Here is a 14,606-nt window from a genome sequence, read left to right as displayed (position 1 = left end):
CTTTGCCTCATAAGCAAGGGTGGGAACTGCAGTCTTAAATCCACTTATCTGGGGAGTAAGTAAGCCCCATTAAACTTGGAGGGATGTGTGTAAAGCATATTGTGCTGTAAAGCATATTGTGCTGTAAAGTATATAACTTGGAACAACTTCAGATGTGACTTTAACAGGTAATGTGCTGCTGACCTGTGTTGCGTCTGTTGGTCCGCTAATGCCATCATCTTTGAAGTGGGGACACACATGGTTTTTCAACCATGAAGATGTATGCTGAAGCTCTGATCCTTGAAGCTCTGTGCAGTGTGTTTCTGTGATGTATATGATTTAAAACATGTTGAAGACTACAGGTTCTAGAGAGTGTGTGCAGCATGGTGTTGTAATGCATAGCTGTTAAAATTGTGAAGTGGCTTGCAAAAGGCATGTTGAGTGATAAGTAAGCATCTGCATCATATCTTGAGTATTGTGCTTTTCTAATCATCAGCATCATCCCCTTCCTTAGGTTATGCCTTTCACCCCATTGCCTCTTTAGGGTTCTGTTAACTGCCCATTAATACTCCTTTTGTCCACTCACCTTTTCCATGTTCCCAATCCTTCCTTGCATTTAGCATTTTTTGACTGCCTTATTCCTCTCACACACTACCCTTCATTCCTCATGTTTCCACTTAATCACTCTTTCTCTTTTTCTGACTTACCTTCCATTTCTGCTCTTAATGGCTTTTTCAATTACTCTTTCATGCATTCTCAATTTGTCTCTTCTTAATGCTCCCTTTTAGCTGCTCCTATGCATGTTTACTCACAAGTAAGCCCCACCACTCTGGGATTTTCTCCCTGTAACCCTGCATAAGAGTGTAGCCCTGCAGTACCAACCCTTATGCATGCTTATTTAGAAATAAGTGCCACAATATTTAATAAAGCTTACACCCCAGTAAGTGTGCTTATCCTTCCTTTCAGCTTTAGAGTGAGTTAGGAAAAGTTTAATCCACTTGCACTGTTTTATGTTTACATGTTTGATGACAAACAGCCTTATGTTTATAAGTGACATGCTAAGTACCTGCATGTCATAAGCATTTGAATTAAAATTACCATATTGAAGTAAAGTCTGATTTTTAATTTTTTTTTTATTTAGTGTGCATTGGAAGAGGGGTAGTCTTATATGGTGAGTATATCCCAAACTCTATATTTTATCTGGAAAAGTCTTATACACCGGAAAATACGGTAAGTACAAATTTTAACTTACCTAATGTTAGGTCTTCTCCTATGCTGGGGGAAGAAGGAAGTCTTGGAACTCACAAGGGTATATTTTAAGGTATGAAGGCTAAAATTTGGCATTACTTTGCTGCATATTTTGTGACTTTAAATCTCTGCTGGGGTGCTCTCACCAAAGAGTACTTCCCCAAACCTGAATCTTGGCATCCAAGGAATTTTCCTTTCTATATATATATTATACCTTTTTCCCCTTACTGAAAAGGTCTCGGGAACCTAACAATTAGAGCAACTCTTTTTGTTGATTTTATTGTTTACAAAGGCCTACCGACATCAGAGTTATGTGACTTGTGCAAGGCTGGCCAACATTTATAATAATAATAATAATAATAATTCCATGTGATTTCCAAATATCAAATACATTAGGATGCCATATACCTTTAGAACCTGAAGTATTTTTACCTGGCTATTTGGAAATTATATTGGAAAATGATCTAGAAGTAGTAACTAATCCTAAAAAAATTCCTACAGAATTTGAATGGATTGGAAACATCTGATTCCTTGCAACTTTGATCAAGTTCAGCTACTTTATGTGTAAATTAGCTCAGTAAGTTATTTGGGGAAATGGGTGGTTTAAAAAAATGTTTTGGAATAATAAGTTTAATGATAATGTTCAACCATATACTGTCTTTTATTTATTTCAATGTTATTACCGAATTTTTCGCTCCACAAGACGCACTTTTTTCTTCCTTAAAAGTAAGAGGAAATGTCTGTGCGTCTTATGGAGTGAATGTGTGGTCGCTGTAGCCGAATTGCCCAGGGGCAAAAAGCAGAGGAAAGGGGGTGTTGAAACAAAGCCGCTGAGCAGCTGATCGGCAAGCAATAGGGGAGGGAGATAAGGGACTCTAGCAATAAAGGAAGCTGCCTGGGAGGGGGGGAGGTAAAAATGGCAAACTTTCAAGGAGAGGAGACAGGAAGACTAAATCAATGAAGAGAGAAAATAGAAGAAAAAAGAGGAGCAAAAAACTGCTCAAGCTAAGGAAAAGACACTAAGGTAAACAAGAGGAAAAGGAGTGTTGAAAGGAAGAAGCTGATGGGTGGAATTGGGAGAGAGATTAGGGATGCGATAAAGGAGACTGCCTGGGAGGGGGGACATAAAAGCCAAAGGATCCTCAGGATTTTTGCATTGGGTCACCCAAAATTCACCATCAGATCACATAGCATGTCCATGCCTACAGCCTGCACCAAAAAAACCACACACTGACTGTTGTGTGGGACCGCAATGGCGTAAAAACGTGGTTACAAACCACGGATCCACATGGATCCCCAGCATTTTTGCATTGAGTCACCACAAATTCACCATCGGATCTCATAGCATGTTCATGGGTACAACCTGCACCAAAAAAACCACGCACCCACTGTTGTGTGTGGCCTCAATGGTGCAAAAACATGGTTACAAAGCACGGATCCACATGGATCCTCGGGATTTTTGCATTGGGTCACCTCAAATTCACCATCAGATTACATAGCATGTTCACGGGTACAGCCCGCACCAAAGAAACCATGCACCCACTGTTGTGTGAGGCTGAAATGATGCAAAAACATGGTTACAAAGCACGGATCCACATGGATCCTCGGGATTTTTGCATTGGGTCACCTCAAATTCACCATCAGATTACATAGCATGTTCACGGGTACAGCCCGCACCAAAGAAACCATGCACCCACTGTTGTGTGAGGCTGAAATGATGCAAAAACATGGTTACAAAGCACGGATCCACATGGATTCTCGGGATTTTTGCATTGGGTCACCTCAAATTCACCATCAGATCACATTGCATGTGCAGGGCTACAGCCTGCACCAAAAAACCCACGCACCCACTGTTGTGTGTGGCCACAATGGCGCAAAAAAGTGGTTACAAAGCACGGATCCACATGGATCCTCGGGTTTTTTGCATTTGGTCACCACAAATTCACCATCAGATCACATTGCATGTCCAGGGCTGCATCCTGCACCCAAAAAACCACGCACCCACTGTTGTGTGGGTACACCATGGCGGAAAAACGTGGTTACAAAGCACGGATCCACATGGATCCTCGGGATGTTTGCATTGGATCACCCCATATTCACCATCAGATCACATAGCATGTTCATGGGTACAACTTGCACCAAAAAAACCACTCACCCACTGCTGTGTGGGGCCGTAATGGGGCAAAATCTGTTTACAAAGCACGGATCCACATGGATCCTCGGGATTTTTGCATTGGGTCACCTCAAATTCACCATCAGATTACATAGCATGTCTAGGGCTACAGCCTGCACCAAAAAAACCACGTACCCACTTTTGTGCGGAGCCACAATGGCGCAAAAACATGGTTACAAAGCACGGATCCACATGGATCCTCGGGATTTTTGCATTGGGTCACCCCAAATTCACCATCAGATCACATTGCATGTCCAGGGGTACAGTTTGTACCAAAAAAACCACACACCCACTTTTGTGCGGAGCCACAATGGCGCAAAAACGTGGTTACAAACCACGGATCCACATGGATCCCCAGCATTTTTGCATTGAGTCACCACAAATTCACCATCGGATCTCATAGCATGTTCATGGGTACAACCTGCACCAAAAAAACCACGCACCCACTGTTGTGTGGGGCCGCCATGGCGCAAAAACGTGGTCACAAAGCACGGATCCACATGGATCCTCGGGATTTTTGCATTGGGTCACCTCAAATTCACCATCAGATTACATAGCATGTCTAGGGCTACAGCCTGCACCAAAAAAACCACGCACCCACTGTTGTTTGGGGCCGCAATGGCGCATAAACGTGGTTGCAAAGCACAGATCTACATGGATGCTCAGGATTTTTGCATAGGGTCACCCCATATTCACCATCAGATCACATAGCACGTCTAAGGCTACAGCCTGCACCAAAAAAACCACGCACCCACTGTTGTGTGGGGCCGCCATGGCGCAAAAACGTGGTTACAAAGCACAGGTCCACATGGATCCTCAGGATTTTTGCATTGGGTCACCGCAAATTCACCATCAGATCACATTGCATGTCCAGGGCTGCAGCCTGCACCCAAAAAACCACGCACCCACTGTTGTGTGGGTACACCATGGCGGAAAAACGTGGTTACAAAGCACGGATCCACATGGATCCTCGGGATTTTTGCATTGGGTCACCCCAAATTCACCATCAGATCACATTGCATCTCCAGGGCTACAGCTTGTACCAAAAAAACCACGCACCCACTTTTGTGCGGGGCCACAATGGCGCAAAAACATGGTTACAAACCACGGATCCACATGGATCCCCAGCATTTTTGCATTGGTTCACCCCAAATTCACCATCGGATCTCATAGCATGTTCATGGGTACAACCTGCACCCAAAAAAACACGCACCCACTGTTGTGTGGGTACACCATGGCGCAAAAACGTGGTTACAAAGCACGGATCCACATGGATCCTCGGGATGTTTGCATTGGGTCACCCCAAATTCACCATCAGATCACATAGCATGTCCATGGCTTCAGCCTGCACCAAAAAAACCACTCACCCACTGTTTTGTGGGGCCGCCATGGCGCAAAAACGTGGTCACAAAGCACGGATCCACATGGATCCTCGGGATTTTTACATTGGGTCACCCCAAATTCACCATCAGATCACATTGCATGTCCAGGGCTACAGCCTGCACCAAAAAAACCACGTACCCACTGTTGTGTGGGTCCACCATGGCGGAAAATCGTGTTTACAAAGCATGGATCCACATGGATCCTCGGGATTTTTGCATTGGGTCACCCCAAATTAACCATCAGATCACATAGCATGTTCATGGGTACAACCTGCACCAAAAAAACCACGCACCCACTATTGTGTGGGGCCGCAATGGGGCAAAATCTGTTTACAAAGCACGGATCCACATGGATCCTCGGGATTTTTGCATTGGGTCACCTCAAATTCACCATCAGATTACATAGCATGTCTAGGGCTACAGCCTGCACCAAAAAAACCATGTACCCACTGTTCTGTGTGGCCTCAATGGCGGAAAAACGTGGTTACAAAGCACGGATCCACATGGATCCTCGGGATTTTTGCATTGGGTCACCCCAAATTCACCATCAGATCACATTGCATGTGCAGGGCTACAGCCTGCACCAAAAAACCCACGCACCCACTGTTGTGTGTGGCCACAATGGCGCAAAAAAGTGGTTACAAAGCACGGATCCACATGGATCCTCGGGTTTTTTGCATTTGGTCACCGCAAATTCACCATCAGATCACATTGCATGTCCAGGGCTGCATCCTGCACCCAAAAAACCACGCACCCACTGTTGTGTGGGTACACCATGGCGGAAAAACGTGGTTACAAAGCACGGATCCACATGGATCCTCGGGATGTTTGCATTGGATCACCCCATATTCACCATCAGATCACATAGCATGTTCATGGGTACAACTTGCACCAAAAAAACCACTCACCCACTGCTGTGTGGGGCCGTAATGGGGCAAAATCTGTTTACAAAGCACGGATCCACATGGATCCTCGGGATTTTTGCATTGGGTCACCTCAAATTCACCATCAGATTACATAGCATGTCTAGGGCTACAGCCTGCACCAAAAAAACCACGTACCCACTGTTCTGTGTGGCCTCAATGGCGCAAAAACATGGTTACAAAGCACGGATCCACATGGATCCTCGGGATTTTTGCATTGGGTCACCCCAAATTCACCATCAGATCACATTGCATGTCCAGGGGTACAGTTTGTACCAAAAAAACCACACACCCACTTTTGTGCGGAGCCACAATGGCGCAAAAACGTGGTTACAAACCACGGATCCACATGGATCCCCAGCATTTTTGCACTGAGTCACCACAAATTCACCATCGGATCTCATAGCATGTTCATGGGTACAACCTGCACCAAAAAAACCACGCACCCACTGTTGTGTGGGGCCGCCATGGCGCAAAAACGTGGTCACAAAGCACGGATCCACATGGATCCTCGGGATTTTTGCATTGGGTCACCTCAAATTCACCATCAGATTACATAGCATGTCTAGGGCTACAGCCTGCACCAAAAAAACCACGCACCCACTGTTGTTTGGGGCCGCAATGGCGCATAAACGTGGTTGCAAAGCACAGATCTACATGGATGCTCAGGATTTTTGCATAGGGTCACCCCATATTCACCATCAGATCACATAGCACGTCTAAGGCTACAGCCTGCACCAAAAAAACCACGCACCCACTGTTGTGTGGGGCCGCCATGGCGCAAAAACGTGGTCACAAAGCACGGATCCACATGGATCCTCGGGATTTTTACATTGGGTCACCCCAAATTCACCATCAGATCACATTGCATGTCCAGGGCTACAGCCTGCACCAAAAAAACCACGTACCCACTGTTGTGTGGGTCCACCATGGCGGAAAATCGTGTTTACAAAGCACGGATCCACATGGATCCTCGGGATTTTTGCATTGGGTCACCCCAAATTAACCATCAGATCACATAGCATGTTCATGGGTACAACCTGCACCAAAAAAACCACGCACCCACTATTGTGTGGGGCCGCAATGGGGCAAAATCTGTTTACAAAGCACGGATCCACATGGATCCTCGGGATTTTTGCATTGGGTCACCTCAAATTCACCATCAGATTACATAGCATGTCTAGGGCTACAGCCTGCACCAAAAAAACCATGTACCCACTGTTCTGTGTGGCCTCAATGGCGGAAAAACGTGGTTACAAAGCACGGATCCACATGGATCCTTGGGATTTTTGCATTGGGTCACCCCAAATTCACCATCAGATCACATTGCATGTCCAGGGCTACAGCCTGCACCAAAAAAACCACACACCCACTGTTGTGTGGGGCCACAATGGCGCAAAAACGTGGTTAAATACCACGTATCCACATGGATCCTCGGGATTTTTGCATTGGGTCACCCCAAATTAACCATCAGATCACATAGCATGTTCATGGGTACAACCTGCACCAAAAAAACCACGCACCCACTATTGTGTGGGGCCGCAATGGGGCAAAATCTGTTTACAAAGCACGGGTCCACATGGATCCTCAGGATTTTTGCATTAAGGTAAAGGTAAAGGTACCCCTGCCCGTACGGGCCAGTCTTGACAGACTCTAGGGTTGTGCGCCCATCTCACTCAAGAGGCCGGGGGCCAGCGCTGTCCGGAGACACTTCCGGGTCACGTGGCCAGCGTGACATCGCTGCTCTGGCGAGCCAGAGCCGCACACGGAAACGCCGTTTACCTTCCCGCTAGTAAGCGGTCCCTATTTATCTACTTGCACCCGGGAGTGCTTTTAAACTGCTAGGTTGGCAGGCGCTGGGACCAAACAACGGGAGCGCACCCCGCCGCAGGGATTCGAACCGCCGACCTTTCGATCGGCAAGCCCTAGGCGCTGAGGCTTTTACCCACAGCGCCACCCGCGTCTGGTCTCAATGGCACAAAATCATGGTCACAAAGCACGGATCCACAATGATCCTCCGGACTTTTGATTTGGGTCAGCCCAAATTCACCATCAGATCACATAGCAGGTTGAGGGCTACAGCCTGCACCAAAAAAACCACGCACTCACTGTTGTGTGGGGCCGCCATGGCGCAAAAACATGGTTACAAACCACGGATCCACATGGATCCTCGGGATGTTTGCATTGGGTCACCCCAAATTCACCATCAGATTACATTGCATGTCCAGGGCTACAGCTTGTACCAAAAAAACCACGCACCCACTTTTGTGCGGGGCCACAATGGCGCAAAAACGTGGTTACAAACCACAGATCCACATGGATCCCCAGCATTTTTGCATTGGGTCACCCCAAATTCACCATCGGATCTCATAGCATGTTCATGGGTACAACCTGCACCCAAAAAACCACGCACCCACTGTTGTGTGGGGCCGCCATGGCGGAAAATCGTGTTTACAAAGCACGGATCCACATGGATCCTCGGGATGTTTCCATTGGGTCACCCCAAATTCACCATCAGATCACATAGCATGTCTAGGGCTACAGCCTGCACCAAAAAAACCACGTACCCACTGTTCTTTGTGGCCTCAATGGCGCAAAAACGTGGTCACAAAGCACGGATCCACATGGATCCTCGGGATGTTTGCATTGGGTCACCCCAAATTCACCATCAGATCACATTGCATGTCCAGGGCTACAGCCTGCACCAAAAAAACCATGTACCCACTGTTCTGTGTGGCCTCAATGGCGCAAAAACGTGGTCACAAAGCATGGATCCACATGGATCCTCGGGATGTTTGCATTGGGTCACCCCAAATTCACCATCAGATCACATTGCATGTCCAGGGCTACAGCCTGCACCAAAAAAACCACACACCCTGTTGTGTGGGGCCACAATGGCGCAAAAACGTGGTTACATACCACGTATCCACATGGATCCCCAGCATTTTTGCATTGGGTAACCCAAATTAACCATCAGATCACATAGCATTTCCAGGGGAACAGCCTGCATGAAAAAAACCACGCACCCACTGTTGTGTCTGGTCTCAATGGCACAAAATCGTGGTCACAAAGCACGGATCCACATGGATCCTCCGGATTTTTGATTTGGGTCACCCCAAATTCACCATCAGATCACAGAGCATGTTGAGGACTACAGCCTGCATCAAAAAAACCCACGCACCCACTATTGTGTGGGGCCGCAATGGCGCAAAAACATGGTTACAAAGCACAGATCCACATGGATCCTCGGGATTTTTGCATTGGGCTAACCCAAACTTATCGTCAAATCACATGTCTGTGGCCACAGCATTAACTACAAAAATCATACATCTACTGTTTCGTTCAGAATATTTTTTCTACTTGTTTTCCTCCTCTAAAAACTAGGTGTTTCTTATTGTCAGGTTCTTCTTATGGAGCGAAAAATACGGCAGTTTCCATTATTTTATTTATTTTTATTTTACTTTCATGTTAATAGGTAGAAGTGTTATCTTTTTATTAATGCCTTAGTAAACAATTTATAATTTAAGAAAGAAAGAAAAAGAAAGAAAGAAAGAAAGAAAGAAAGAAAGAAAGAAAGAAAGAAAGAAAGAAAGAAAGATGGCATATAGAGCTATAAAAGGAAATGGGAAATAGATTCACTCTTCCAACTTCCTTCAGCTCTGTGGACCCACCTGGCCTAGGCCTGGCAGGAGAATTTACTCTATGGTCTTAACCCCTTCATGCATTAATTACACTTAAGGATGCCTGTTATATGAGACTGGTTACCCCACTTTTCCAAAGGAGCAGAGGTAACCACCCTCAGCACCATGGCTGCAAGTGGAGCAGCCCAGAGGCTTTGAGGGCACCAGGGGAAGACCTCAAGGGCGCCATTACAATATAAAAGTAATTGTGCCCATGACTGCCACATTGGTGACACTTGCTTTTCCAAGTCCTTTTTTGCCTACTAACATTTACTCAAGCCTTTAGAGAACCATGTGAATCACCATACAACATACTGAGAAACAAAATTGAATAGCCAAAAATATGACTGGAAAAGATGACAAATCCAGTGTAAACACCCTCTGAGCCAACTCCACCAGCACAAACTGCCACATGCAGTCTCACTTTGATTTAGTTTTGCTTCAGATCCCTTTGATGGGCCAAACAGAGGGTTTTTCAGAGAGAGATGTCTCTCCGGAAAATTACAATGCTAGTCTTGTTCCACAAGACAGCAACACAGGGGCATGCTTTGTCAGTCACATGTGCTCGCCTGAGGAAGCGACTCCAAATAACACACAGTATTGAAAAAAGAATAAAAGAAGCTGCAAAACAGGAGGTAATTGTCACCCTTTGTGGATCTAGCCCGGCAAGCAGTTTGGACAGGCATTATGCAGGCCTGTTATTGGATGCTCACTCAATCAAAGCATAAGAAAATGGTCTTTCTTGTAGTTTACAAGCCTTGTGGAGTAGCCATGCTTTTTTATTCAGACTTGCACTAGGTCAAAACAACTAACAGTTTTGCGCAAACATTTTCAGCAGTGCCATAAAATCTCCCTTACTTTATCAAAATTTTATTTCCAGTACACCTTGTGAAAAGGTTAGGAACAGAAGAAGAGCTGGCTGCTAAATCAGTCCAAAGGCATATCTAGGCCACATTCACACCATACATTAAAGAACTATGATACCACTTTACATTAATGGCTTCCTTCAAAGAATCCTGGGAGCTGTAGTTTGTTGAGGATGCTGAGAATCGTTAGGAGGCCCCTATTCCCATCAGTGATCTACAATTCACAGAGTTCCCAAGATGGATTGTTAAACCACTCTGCAAATTATAGTTCTGAGGGAATAAGGATCTCCTAGCAACCCTCAGCACCCTTTACAGCTCTCAGAATTCTTTTGGAGAAGCCACGACTGTTTAAAGTGGTATGAAAGTGTTTTAAATGTATGGTGTGCATGTGGCCTTACTCTAGCACTGTCTCTTCCACAGTGGCCAAAGATATGTCTTTTGGGTGGCCCACAAGTTGACCTCCTCACCTGAGGACATGGACACGATGCTTGCCGCAGTTTGGCTCACAACATGCTCATCTTGGCTTACTCATGCTTGCTGTGTGTGTGTGTGTGTGTGTGTGTGTGTGTGTGTGTGTGTTAGTCCAGCTTGGTTAATGCATCTTTGCAAAAGGAGATAATACCCAATGTCTTGAAGAAAGAGGCAGTGTGGCAGCTCCTAAAAAAAGCCCTTTCTAGATTGTGAGGCACCGTATTTGACAACTACTGCCTTGGAGGAAAGATGCATGAGAAAGATGCGTGAGAGGGTGGTGGTGGATGGCTTTTGCTGGGAGAGGAATGGGGAGTGTAAGAAAGCCTGTTGCTCTTGGTCTTAGCAACTTTAGATCCCTTTGGCATGGTATCCTCCTGGACCACACCATGAGTTGGGAGTTGGTGGCACAGTCTTGCAGTGGTTCCACTGCTACTTATGGGATTGAGCTCAGAGAATTGTGTTGGGGAATTGTGTGTCCAAATCACTGAGACTCTTGGGCTGTGAATCTGTGCAACAGGGTGAGCTCCCGTTGCTCTGTCCCAGCTTCTTCCGACCTAGCAGTTTGAAAGCACGCCAGAGCGGGTAGATAAATAGTTACCGCTGCAGCAGTAAGGTAAATGGTGTTTCTGTGCGCTCTGGTTTCTGTCACAGTGTTCTGATGTGCCGGAAGCAGTTTAGTCATCCTGGCCACATGACCCAGAAAGCTGTCTGTGGACAAATGTCGGCTCCCTTGGCCTGAAAGCAAGATGAGCGCCGCGACCCCATAGTCGCCTTTGACTGGACTTAACCTTCCAGGGGTCCTTTACCTTTTACCTTTACCCCCTGCTACTTATGGGATTGAGTTCAGAGAATTGTCTTGGGGAATTGTGTGTCTACTCCCTGGAAGTGTTGCTGTGGGATGCTGCAAATGGCTATTTTGTCCCATTCCCACACTGCACACCCAACCCGGTGCTGTTTAATATCTATATAAAGCCGCTAAGAACTATCACTAGAAGATTTGGGACATGGGCTACATTCACACTATATATTTGAAGCACTATGAAATCACTTTGAACTGTCATGGTTTCTCCCCAATAATTCTCGGAGCTATAGTTTGTTAGGAACTGCCCCTGCTGCCCCCAATATTCCCCTCCCACAGCCTGATTGTAAAACCACTCTGGCACTTGTAGCTCTGGGAGGCGAATATAGAGTCTCCTAACAACTCTCAGCACCTACAACCTCTAAGATTATTTGAGGAAAAGCCATGACTGTTTAAAGTGGTAACATGGTGTTTTAAATGTATGGTGTGAATGTGGTCATGGTGCCATCGGTATACAGTACTGCGAAACTGAGTTCTATTTCACTGTGACATCTGAATCAAGAGACACTGTGACTGTTTTGAACCAGTGCCTGAGCGCCAACAGACTGGATCCTGATAAGATGGAGACTGTGGGTGAATGGTTCCCAGGTCTGGATGTTGGGGAGTTTATCAATTCTGGTAAACAGGTATGTGTTTTGGGGGTGATGCTGTTCCTCTTCCTTCTCACTGTTACCAGCTGCTTGCTTGCCAGGCAGAAAGCAGGTGAGCAATCAAATCAAGCCATCTACAGCTCTTCATTCTCACCACCACTGTCTGGGCCACAGCAAGAAGTAGGAAAACAATCTAGCAAGTTGCCATAGTGAATAGAAGGAGCAGCTTTAGGTGCTCCTACCAGTGGTCCTCTTTTTATGGTGTGAACCCTCAAGAAGTTGCCTTGATCATGTGGAACTTTGACACTAGCCCTGCCTCTCTCACTGTTATTTCTCATAACTAGTAATTAAGCTAGTGTGTCCTAGTGGTTAGAGTGTCAGACAAGGGTCTGGGAGACCAGAGTTCAAATCCCCAGATCACTGGTGAATGTGGCCCACTAGTTGCCTTTCAGACTTACCTACCTCACAGGGGTGTTGTGAGGATAAAATGGGGAGAGGGGACCATATACATCGTCTTGAACCCATTGGAGGAAAGGTGGGATAGAAATTTTATGATGTATAAAATAATTTAGAGGCATATACTGCCTTTGAGGCTGAAGTTTCTACAGAGTCTTTGTGCCTAGCAGCCATTGGCAGGCTAATCTCCCATGAATCTGTCTAGCCCCCTTTTAAAAGTCCATGTTTACTTATTGATGTGCATTTCCCTTCCTTGCTATCAATCTCAGCTAACTTCACTTGCCCTCAGCACTTGCCCATAGCCAGACTGACTGCCCTACATTGTGCTTCGCACCCCATCCACTGTGTGACATCCAAGTGGACACCAAATACCGTATTTTTTGCATCATAACACTCACTTTTTTCCTCCTAAAAAGTAAGGGGAAATGTCTGTGCGTGTTATGGAGGGAATGCCTACGGGTGGCATGCCTACGGATTTTCCTCCTCTAAAAACTACGTGCGTGTTATGGTCGGGTGCGTGTTATAGAGCGAAAAATACGGTAAATCATGTGTGGTTTTCCCTGTGCCTCTTTTTATTTTTGTTTTAGATTAAGTTCCCAGTTTTATGTTTTTCATTATGTTCTTATATTTCTACGGATAAGAACAATTTTAAAAAGATGTGTAAAAGAATAACAACACCACCACCTACCTACCAGCAGAGGCAGCCTAAAACAGAGAAAGCTAAAAACAGAGGAGAGGGGTCAGATAGATCATTTGGCACTGATCATTTGGCAGGTAGATTATTTGGCACTGAAATTATAACAGTGCTGGCGCCTGTCAGGCAGGGGTGAGAACATGTGATTCCATTGTTAAAACATCTACACTGGCTGCCCATCTACTACTGAGCCAAGTTCATGGTCCTTGCATTAACTGACAAAGCCCAGAACAACTTGGGTCCTGACTCCTGGGTACCTCAGGGAGCACCTGAACCCTTTTTGCCCCAGCTCTGTCACTGAGATCATCTTCAGGAGTGTCCTTGGTCATTCCCCAGGTTGGTGAGTCTCTTCTGACAACAGCAAGAAACTGAGCCTTGAGTGTCATTGGCCCAGTCCTGTCGAATACTCAGCCACTGGAGATTCAGCAGGCGCCTCCTGTGCCAACCTTTAAATGCCTGCTGAAAGCTCTTCTATTCCGTCAGGCTTAAGCAGGCAATAAAACGAATAAACTTTTTTCATTCCATTGACCACATTCCCCTATAGGCAAGCTTCTGAGGGTCACAGAGGCAAAAGTGGGCAGAGAAACAGGTGAGAGGCTACATTGTCAGATACTTCTATGCATGCATGCACACACATGCACACACACACACCCTCCATCCAGACAAGCAAGAAGCATTATCACAGTTCAAGAAGACACAAAAAAAAACAGAACTGGTGAGAGGTGCAGCCTCATAAATATACATGGCCTGGGTAGAGTCCCAGGGGCCAGTAAGATACATCTGGAGGGCCAAACAAGATTCTCCACCCCTACTATACTATCATTCCAGAAACAGGATGCTGCCACAGAGATGGTTCTATTCAGCACCACTGAACCTAGCTTGGTATTGTTGACACTGACTGGCAGCATCTCTCCAGGGTGATGACTGTTCAGCTGGCATAAACCCAATATAAGTTTGTCATGCGGACACATCATCAGATTTTTAAAATGGAAAAACTCCCATGATCCCTGATCAGTGGAAATGCTGGCTGGGGCTGATGGGACTGGAGTCCAACAACATCTAGAGGGCTGCAATTTTCTCATTCCCAAGTTAAAGAAATATGCATGTTTTAGTTCTGTCCCACTGTTCTGTCCCACTTGGGGTTGTTGCAGAACCCCAAGATCCACTAACCAGAGTGGTGCAAAAGACTCAAAATTAAAGGATTCTCACACCAGCATTTGTAATGAGTATCAGAACAAAATGAGACTCACAGTCCTTCCATGTAAAACACCACTCATGATACCTC

General features: G+C 45.7%; 1 protein-coding gene across 4 annotated transcripts in view; it reads right to left on the bottom strand.

The window, feature by feature from the left end:
* LOC128406157 (actin-binding protein WASF3-like) overlaps positions 1 to 14,606 on the bottom strand; it is a 72,524-nt gene that overhangs the window by 23,826 nt on the left and 34,092 nt on the right. The gene's annotated exons all lie outside the window — the stretch shown is intronic.

Source organism: Podarcis raffonei, chromosome Z (genome assembly GCF_027172205.1).
Source record: "Podarcis raffonei isolate rPodRaf1 chromosome Z, rPodRaf1.pri, whole genome shotgun sequence".
In the NCBI taxonomy this organism is placed as follows: Eukaryota; Metazoa; Chordata; class Lepidosauria; order Squamata; family Lacertidae; genus Podarcis; species Podarcis raffonei.
The sequence above is the reverse complement of the archived record's forward strand: the minus strand, read 5'-3'. Positions and strand labels throughout refer to the sequence as shown.